This window comes from Styela clava, chromosome 5, assembly GCF_964204865.1.
Source record: "Styela clava chromosome 5, kaStyClav1.hap1.2, whole genome shotgun sequence".
NCBI classification, from domain to species: domain Eukaryota; kingdom Metazoa; phylum Chordata; class Ascidiacea; order Stolidobranchia; family Styelidae; genus Styela; species Styela clava.
The window spans coordinates 19,237,000-19,247,770 of record NC_135254.1 but is presented as its reverse complement, the minus strand read 5'-3'; positions in this window follow the sequence as shown (position 1 = coordinate 19,247,770).

Genomic DNA, 10,771 nt, shown 5'->3' with positions numbered 1-10,771 from the left:
AATAAGCAAAATATATAAAGTTACAACACATTTTATCTAATAAAACAATATTCTTTTCTTTTATTCGCGAACTTTTCAAAGTTATTTGCTATTATACTGTATAGATACTACGTTGTCGAGTTTAGGGAAATGTTAGGTATGGTCATAACATAAGGTGATTATTAGTCACTACTCAGCTACATTCAAAAGGCGGTAGACATAAACGGTAAAGTGTTGAAGGTACCGACTAGGTATTTTTCATATGTTAGTACTCTAGATATAAACTCTGCATAAGTAACAATTTAATTAGTATATATGTATATGTCAAAACATATTTTGACTTCACCTGCTGTGTACCAGTATATCATAATCCTAATTGTTCATTAAAACACATAAAGACACAAATATTTGAAAAGGTATGGCTTTTAATAGACTAATACTCAAAAATCTGAATTCGGGTAAATTGAAAATGGTTTGAAAATAAAAATTAAATTCCGATTCCGAATCGGACAATAAAATTATTCGTAATAGGCATTGAGGTGGACGAGATAATTTAAATAACAAATTCACTCGAACAATGTGTATTTGGCAGCAGAACCTTCTATCTCTAACTTAAAATCATTTATGAACCTTCATGTATGTTTGTTTGTTTATTCACAATATTCTTTCAAGATAAACTCAATCTACGCCCTGACCTGGAATACCTTGTGCGACTTATAAATTCGTACCTGTTCTCACTTCCTTATGCAATAATTTCTTTGGATTATCTTATAATTTTAATGAATTTCTGCAGCAACAAACGTTTCATTTCGACATTATGGCACGGCTTATTTTATATTTACTTAAGACTCACAACAATTCTTTGATCGCTATGGTTTCGACTTCGCAACCAAATGGCTTTACATTCCATTACTCAAACCTATAGACAGTGTTTTGATATGTAAGGCAGATGAAAATTCTTTTTTTAAAACTCCAAGCAAATTGCAGGTTTCTTACTTGGTTAGTCATAATAATTTGTCTACGACATGAAAGGTAAGGTGATCACGAGCAAAGGTAAAATAGATTTAGCATGGTTTAGGTTATTTATGCATCAAAACTTGTATACTCCACGCTTGGTATATATATAGTAAAAAGATATCACCTATAGGGAAGTTGATTAAGACGTGGGTTCCTTCGTGTTGTCATCAAATTGTTACAGGCGGATATTTAAATTTATTTTCCGGTCGTTGCTAATATACATAAACCGACAACACAGTTGCTGATGCATCATCGGCACAGTTTCGAAGACAATAAGTTATAGTAGGGAATACAGAATTACCGTAAGCACAATTACCTAACCAAGGTAGCTGCTGACAGGTAGACCGAATGGTCATTTCGCGGTTATCCTGTCCATTCTGGGCAAAGTCATGAATATGTATATATATATTTTTAATATTGCTTTAACTTTGTTGTGCCCGTTTGCCTGCATGGATGGCTAATAAAAACGATTTGATTGATTGAATTATTCGTGACTATGATTATTTTAAGTTACAGTTTTTAATTGTGATAATTTTGATTCTTTGAGAAATCATATAGCACGGATAATATTTTTTAAGATGCAAAGAAATTTCAAAATAACGTAACACACGCATTTAATAGCAGGTTTTGTGGTATTCACCACGATAACAAGTAACCTATTTTAAAAGATTCAAATCCCGTTCACTAAGACAATTCAGGAAAATGTAAAATACCATAAAGGTCCTAGATACTCAGCTCTAGCTCCTTAAAGGCAACACGGCTTTCGCCACCAACCCAATCAATGTATGTCGCCGGAACATTTATATATATATATATGACTTACCATATTCATTGTCGACGGTGTTGGTAATCGAGCAGTAGACTGCGATTGAGTGGAGTTGTAGCTCATTATACGTTCATCGAAGAAAAATATCACTGGGCAACTGTATTTTACTAAGTAGCCTATGTGTTTCAGATAATGAAGAAATGTTGTCTTTCAATCGTGGGTTTACATTATCAAAATAGTGTATTTCCCAATCAAAATCATATTAAAATTAAATGAATATATCGATTTATCGGTATTTTTTATATAAACAAAACCAGCTACCCAAACTAGTAAATATCTGACATGTGGGATAGTATGAGTTGGACCCTTTGTACAATGCTATTAGACGTACGGTCATTCACATATAACAGATTGAAGAATTTGGGAAAAGGGAAGGACAAAGAAATATTTTACATGCATACTTGATTATAATTTTACGCCACGATTTAAATCAGATGCTAACCACAAGTGTCTATGTGTTATACGGCTATGATAAATTTAGCTTTCAATAACGCACCCAGAATAATAGTAGATTTTCAAATCATATATATTGCACACCGTCTTCGAGGTTATATTTATGACTTTATCATTGGCACGTTATGAATATACCTCACCTGAGGATTGAAATGAAAGATACCAGGTATCTATCCAAAGTGCTGTGCTCTGTTGCAAATAAGCTATGAATGAACACGCAAGCAAATCTATCAATATCGTGCTGGGTAGGAAATGAGGCATTTCCCATTTTCGATATCTGTCTTATTTATTCGGATATATTTGTACATGTATCATGTGTATGGTGTTAGTTTATTTTAATTTTTTTTTCACAAATTAAAATAGACGAATAGAATTAAGAAGCAATTTGAAAAGACTTTTCCAATGGTTCTGGAAAAATTCGAGATGAATGCAATTAAGCAGCACTAAAGTGGTACTCTGTCCACCATTTCATATAAAACTTGTTTTCGCATCTGATTGGTACGCTTGCACAGAAAATCGTTTGCAAATTGTCATTTGCCAATTGCCAATTGCTTTGAAATTTTCCGTGGTTAAAGATTCTATTTTTGCTGGAAGGCTATTACTTTTATTTGTTTCTTAGTTTTCTGTGAGATCTGATATTTCATCCAAATTGCGAAATTTCCGCTGTTTCGTCGGTATGCTAAAATGAATTATTGCAGTGTACGCTACTAAAAGCTCAAGATCAAATGCGAAGTAGTTGCTTGTCCTATATTGAATGGTTTTGAAAAAGAGGTGACCAGTATGATTTGGATGGACAAGCATTGTTCCAGATGCTAGTTCTGATTTAATCCTTTGGAACGACTGACGCGTGTTTTTGCTCTGACAAAATAGTAGGTTACTGGTTCAAAAATCCCCCAGAGCAGATGAAAGCAGCTTTGATGATATGCTGTCGAAAGGTCGCATTTGCTAAAATATTGTCAATCATGAAATTTATTAGTGAAATCACGCATGCGGGGTATAAGGTTGCTAAGTATGACTACTTACAACTTACAAGTAATCGTTTCTTATCCTATTCCTAAATACCTCAGAACCCACAGAGACTTTTGAAATAAATAGACGTCAAAAGCCTTTTAGCGATAAACACACACACATATATGCACATAGTGAAGTTTACGACGTGGTAGCAACTCAGCATAGCAGTGAAGCAGTTTCCAATTCTAGTCGATTCCGCGGAGAATCGATTCTGTAATCGAATCCAGACTCGATTCCGCCATCCCTAGTGAGGAATTGATTATCTGTCTGTAATCGTATGATTTTATGGAGCTCTATAGTCAACGCAAATTCACACCTCATCGCTAACCGTTTTTGGTACAATCTATGGGAGACGAATAAGAGGAAGCGGAAAGAGCTGTTTCTCAATATTTTTATAAGTTTTTAAGTTGGTCCCTGACTTTTTGACGTAAATAGAGCGGGAAAGGTGTAGCTTTAGAATGCACTGGTTGCCCGGTTGTAATATTACGGTGGATCGTGTTATGTTTCGCGCTAACATCTGTCAGGGCGAAACATGAAGTTGAAAGAAATGAATGAAGTTTGCTATTGATTTATTGTTCTGACAGAGAATTCCCTACCAAATATGGGGGTATTAGAGTTTGGGATGAAGAGGCGTAAGTCGACCAAAAGATCGTGTTCTGACAAAAAGCAGCTCTTAATGTTGGTTGCGTAACACGTGCTATTTAGAAAATGAAAAAATTTGTGATAGTTTCATATATTGAAAGAGTCAGAACTTGTTGACCCTACCATGATATTGGCGTATCGTTGGTCGAGAACGTTACAACTTTCAAATGTGGGGGATTAAAGAAACTGTTGCTCCTGTATCAAAAGGAAATTTTCGACTGCCTTTTCTATCAAATAGCAGAGAACGTTTGTGTTTGAAGAACTGGAATTAAATTTACGAACTGAAGTTATATGTCGCTGTGATGGTCTTTACTACGCCCTAGGCAGAAAATATAACCTCGTTTGCAAAAGGTAACGGGCTGGACGCAGTCGCGTGCTAAATTCCCATAACGCTGATAGTACCAGCAGGACGTTGTAGCATTGGATAAAGATTGATGATTAGAGTAATTGACTTTGTTTTTACTGCCACTCCCATAGGACAGGGGTTCACAACTACGGGGTCGCGTCCCAAATTTGGGTCGCGAAGCCCTCCGCTCTGGGTCGCGAAACAATTTAAATTTTTCATAAATATGAGCATCGCGTCTGTGTAGCGTATTTATGTATAACAACTTCATAAATCTCTAATTATAATTATGAATGTTTCCACAAGTATACACTTCCTTATTTACTGCCGTAACATTGGCCAATCAGCATAAGTGCAAAATTGAAATAACAATAAACAATTGCAGATAAGATAAGCTCAATTTTGGGACTATACGCTGAATTAAAGGGCAGTTGGCAACGCTAGCTACGACAAAACATTTCATGGCTTAAAAATAGTTTGGAAGGGATTACACTCACTGTGCGACTTATATTTTTGACTGTTTTTGACTTTTCAGCCTTCTCTGTCACATAAAAGAAATTTGTATATACAACATGATATGGCAGAACATTCGTTGAAAAAGACCAAGCGTGCAAATTTTTTGATTATTTCCTCATCGTTTTGCCTTACACGGAAATACAGGCGACATTGAATGTGTTCCTGAAAAGGAACTCAGAAATGTCGATATTGAATGGCCTTTCAAAATTTTAAAAACAGTGACTCTAAACCCGATGCCATCACTAGCCTAATTAGTAGCACATTTTTAAGCCACTAATTATGGTTATTGATTACCAATTGAGATTCCAGCCTACATTTACGAATGCCGTCAATCATGTTTTGTCGACGTACGATTGAATCACCTCATTGGCATACTCGACCAGTATAACACATGGAAGTTGGTCGCAAGATGGTAAAGTTCATTTTGACAATTGAGTCGTGATTGTAGCGCCGTTAGATTAGGTACTGAGTGGTATTGCGTCGTGGGGCAAAGATAAGTAAGTTGAGGGAGGTCGGACAGTGGGTCAAGGGTCGGAAGTTCGAGGCAGATAGTGCAGGATAGATCGAGGATGGAAAAGTTGAGGGAGATAGGGCAATGAGTTGAGGACAAAAGGTTGAAAGGGATAGGACGGTTATGGGAAATATGACAGTGGGTCAAGGGTACAAAAGTTGAAGGAGATAGGGCGGTGGGTCGAGGATTGGGAGGTGGAGCGGTTGGCCGAGGCGAGGGATACAGGGCAGCGGATCGAGAATAGGAAAGTGGAGGGAGATAGGGCAGTGGGTCGAAGATTTGAGTTGGGATGACTGTATAACTTCACTGGCTCCAAAGTCGAAACCAGAGGTCGGCAGAATTTTGTCGTTCATGGGCCAAAATTAAAGGTTGCAAGTCTTTGGCGGGTCGCACGTATTTTAGAAAGTTAAAAACCAAAGGAATAGCCAATGAATCACATTTCACCCAGAAATTTCAAGCAGTGCGCGAAGACTGATCATTTGAATATTGTCAGCGTCTTTAAACCATTTGCGCTCAGCATCAACTTTTTTACGTTCTGTTGCCATTTCTCTAATTATAATCAATTATAGGCTCATTAAACGAGTGATTGTGAATTATATACTTGTTACGTTATAGTATAATTTAGTTTCTCAAAACAAATTTTGTCACGTAAAAAATATATTCGTCAATAAAGCTGTTTTGTTAATACACTTCAGTGTTTGCCGTAGTTTGCCGACCCCTGATCTAAACCCTTCAATGAGAGTTTGATCATTTTACTGTGTCCGCCGATATTTGTCCCATCACTGCATCTAGAAATCACTGATACATTTATGCATAGACCGAATTCGATATGAAGGTATCAAATATAATTGGCTTCATAACTGCAAACTCTCCCTTAACAACGAAACATTGCGATAATCCTAAGTGCTGAAAGAGCAACTCAAAAATACGATTTCAATCCATTCATTGCTAGTAGACGGTTTAACAAGTAATTTATGGTTGCCGTAGTATATTAGTCAACTCAAAGGCGAGCAATGATGAAATACTAATTAAATTGAATTGATATGACAAGACATTTTAAATTCTCGGGTCGGCCATGATTGAGCGATGAGTGTTGCTCGGGAATTTTCTATTCTGAACCCCCTCCCTTTTAGAAAACCATGGCTGCTGCGCCCTCAGTTATGGATAATGTTATATTTGAATCACTACCACATTTCGACACCACCATCGGCAAATTTTATTAGTGACGTTAATGCTTCTTTACAGATACAAAATTAACCAAGTCAGTTTTTAAGTGAACGAATAGCTCGCGGAGCCCTGAGGCTCCGTACGGAGCACTAATAGGAGTGTGGATCAACGCCCGACAAAAGACTCATCTTCTCACCCTCATCGGATAGAAATACATTACTCAAACCATACATATAAGCGGAATAACAGCGAATAATGTATAAAGATTGGTTTCACGTGTATCTTACAGAAAAGCATCCAAAATTCATTAAAAAACCAATACATTTTTCCCGCCTATCAGCGATTTAAAATACAATTACAGATCAAGGCTAGAGATAGAAAAATATTTTCGAGTTGCCGTCTCCCAAATTAAACCTCGATTTGATATGTTGTGTATTATACAAAAAGCTTATAATTTGCATTAGTCATAATAAACGCTATTATTCACAATTTTATGTGATAAGTTTCATATAATTTTGTGCAAGAAAAATGCTAGTGTCGACTATAGTCTCAAAATCAATACCTAATTACATGTTTACCAAATGCTTGGGTCGCGAGAAGTTAGAAAAATTTCTTTTGGGTCGCGCTAAAAAGTAGTTGCGGACTTCTGGTTTAAATAACACGTCAGCATACCTTCAGTAAATGATTGCTAGCTGTACAGGTATATTTGCGTAAAACCAGTAAACAAACGTGATAGAAATGGTATGGGTTATAGATTGTCAATGTTAAACGCTTCCAGTACCGGTACCGTACCCAGAGGGTGTAAAAAATATTCTATCCTCAAAACTGCACACGTCTACATTGAAAGATATCTAAAAAATTACAAAAAAATGCAAATTTCTGCTCTGGTGATCACATTCACCATAAGAGCTGATGTCAAAATTGTTTTTTTACATCACTTTTCTTTTTGCGCGTAGGATGGGTTTTTAATGAATAAGGTCTATTGGCAATTAGGTGTATTGTTTTTTTTTTTGACGCCCGGTGTGATTTCGTACCTAAATGATGATTTTACTCTATGAATCTTTTTGTTATGTTTCATTTATTAGACAACAAGCTTTATGTAATATCACATCAAATGTGATGTTTTCTACTAAAATAGAAATGTCATGTTACTTCGCAATCCAAGAATATAGTTTTTGCAGTTGTAGCGTACCGACAGTCTATGAAATTATTATACAAGTTCAGAATATCTTCCAATATGGTATGATGTCAAGTTTCCTCTCAATATTCATTTCAATTCATACTATTTTGTTCTATTTATTAATTATCCTCCAATGAGACGGTTAATACAACCAAATACTAGCTACTTACAATTTGCAAAACAGGCTGAAAATTAACTTATGACAGGCATTTTAAAAGACGATAAACAATTCTATATGTGCACAACATTCGAACAGTACTGATGATAGCTAATTTCATGATAAAACTGAAAATACAACACTACAGGAACTGCAATGGCATCACACTCAAACCACAACATGATCACACTGCCCAGCACAAAACATCTAATCAATCCCAATCCAACAGTCACAAAACCACAAACAAACATCTCCGATCACCCACCGGAGACCAGAGGCACTACCACAGACACAAAACAGCCAAAGTCCAACCAAACACAACCACACTCAGACAACTGAACCCTGCCAACCCACAGCACACGCCAACATGCCACACCCCAAAAGGCGTCACAGCGTCACAGCGCACCCGTGTCCCCAATGCCAAAACACCAAACACGGAAACAACATCACATGACATCACCCAACAGACAAAACAAGGTCCGTCACACAGTTAAGTATGTCTGCATCGAAAGGATATCAATTTCCACACAACTTTGCTCGACATTTCAACTGCCAAATAAAGAAAACAATGTCAGTGATTCGGTTTCTGTTTTGTTGAAAATGCATGTAAATTGTACGCACCTGATTTTTAGTTAAAGATGTAGGAAGATTCTACGCACCGCAACAGAGATCATGTTCACGCACATACCGCATCGCTGACGCTGTAGTATCGTTTATATTCAACCATACAAAGCACAGCCAACTCAAACAAAACGGGCATTCTCCCAACTACACTCCCACGACAGTACAAGTTTGGTATAACTTACCATGACATATTGTGTGTAGTGTAGCTACAAATTGGGAAATGATAAGTCCGCATTTGCAAACGTACCCAGGGTTGATATAACCAAAATGAAAGTTTTAAATTTTTACCGGGTTTATATCTGTTGACCTTCGCAACCTTTTCTTTACTGGCCTTAGCTTACTGTAAGCTCCGACTAACTCAACGCCGCAAATTGCTTTTTAAAACCAGCAGATCCCGCACCTCCGCTTGATCCTAAACTAAAAAAAAACGTTATTATGTATCAAATGTAGCACAGAACAAGTCAAAAATTAAAAAAACGAATAAAGAAATAAATTAAATATCTACCTTCCAAAACCAAACTACCGATTTCTGCTTATAACTCGTTTGCAATAGCATTTAGTCCGTTAAAATTTTGTGCTATAAATACGCAATTATCGTCCAGTGCATCACCATTTGCACTTAGCTAAATTAGAAGATTTGTGTCAAGTCAGTAATAGAAAAGCTTTCGAATTCATATTGGACAATAATATGGTGAATAGGATTATAATGTTCATTTCAGATTCTTTTTTCCTTTCTGTATACACTATTTATTCAAATTTTCAACGATATAATAATTGTTATGACAGTATCAAACGAGAACATATGTGTAACACAAGTTTTATTTGCTCTTAATTATGTTGTGTTAACGTTCCGTGCACCAGCCAGCTCCAACGGCGTATGTAATCACGCCAATATCCCGTAATTTATCAGCGTTCCTGGATACGTCATTTTTGTCGGTGGCTCTGCAAAAATGTCAGACGGTGATGGAAATTCTACATAAATAAATCGACCTCCACGGGTGAAGATATAAATAATCACCGCAAACTTTAAATTTGCACTTTAAACCTGCAAATTACTTACGTTCCGTCAGTGAGTAAAAAAAATACCTTGTTTCGTTGTCTTTTTGTTGTAGTTTGTAGTGTTCTGGAAATCGATAGCTGCTTTTTTCAATGAAAATTTGTGTTGCAGGAATATACAGTAGGCTACTCTTAAACGACAAATGCATTCAACGACGTTTGAATAGCCTTTAGCTGGCAGCGATGGTGGTTGGTTTCAATGTTCCATATTTCATTTAAACGCAATTTATGATTTAATGCAGATTAGACATATGGCATTTATCAATTCAAATCGTTCGTCACTATTTCCCATATATACTGAGTTGAGACTAAATAACTCATCGACTGATATTTTAGAGTGTACATCACATAAATAGCTTCATATTCAGTCGTATATATTTTCATATGACGTTGTATGTACATTCCTTTAATGGCTGTATATGTATATCGAGTTGGCTGTATAAGTCACTGACATTGGCTGAGTATGTACACTACTTCAATAGCTGTACATGTATATCGTATTGGCTGCATTTGACATTGACTTTTGTGTATTGATTTGACTGTATATGCTTATGATATTAACTTTCGTGTATTTCTTTGACTGTAAAGGATGGCTTTGCCTATATTGAAAATGCTCTTAGAAAATTTTCTGAAATTCTCATTCAACTGCCCACCACAGGAGGGAGAAAAGCAATTATCACTCTCCACATTGCCAGGGACTCTTGCGAAACGGTCTTTTTTAAATCTAGCTTGTATGTTGTTGAAGCCAATCGAAGCAGTTTTTTCATATGCCAGTCAGAGCGGATCGATGCTCTGATTTCACTATTTTAGACTAAAAACACAGATTCGCAGATCCCAAACGCAGATTGTATGCACTTCAGTTACTTCCCTCAAATGGTAAACTACGAATTTGCCGCCATTCTTAGTTTTCAGTAGTTGTAGTGCAATAAACTCTCCTCGCATCAAAAAATGCGATTGTGATGTAATAGTGGAGAATACATGGTGCGCCTTCGAAATAAAAGAAGAATGCAAGATGTATCATAATACTGTATGTTTAATCGAAACGTGATGAATCGTAGTTTGCAAAGTATTCTCCCCTCAGACTGACCAATCCGAAAAGAGCCGCATAAAATCAGCTCGCGAGCCGCATGACAAACCTTAGCATGAAAAAACACTTCGAGTACCATGGTAGGAGTATTTTGATCAAAGGGGTAAAATCGTGTTTGGAATATTTTAATTTCATTGAAACTGTTATGATAATACATATTAGAAACAACAATTTTGAAGTTTCGTTATATTCCCTTCAGGAG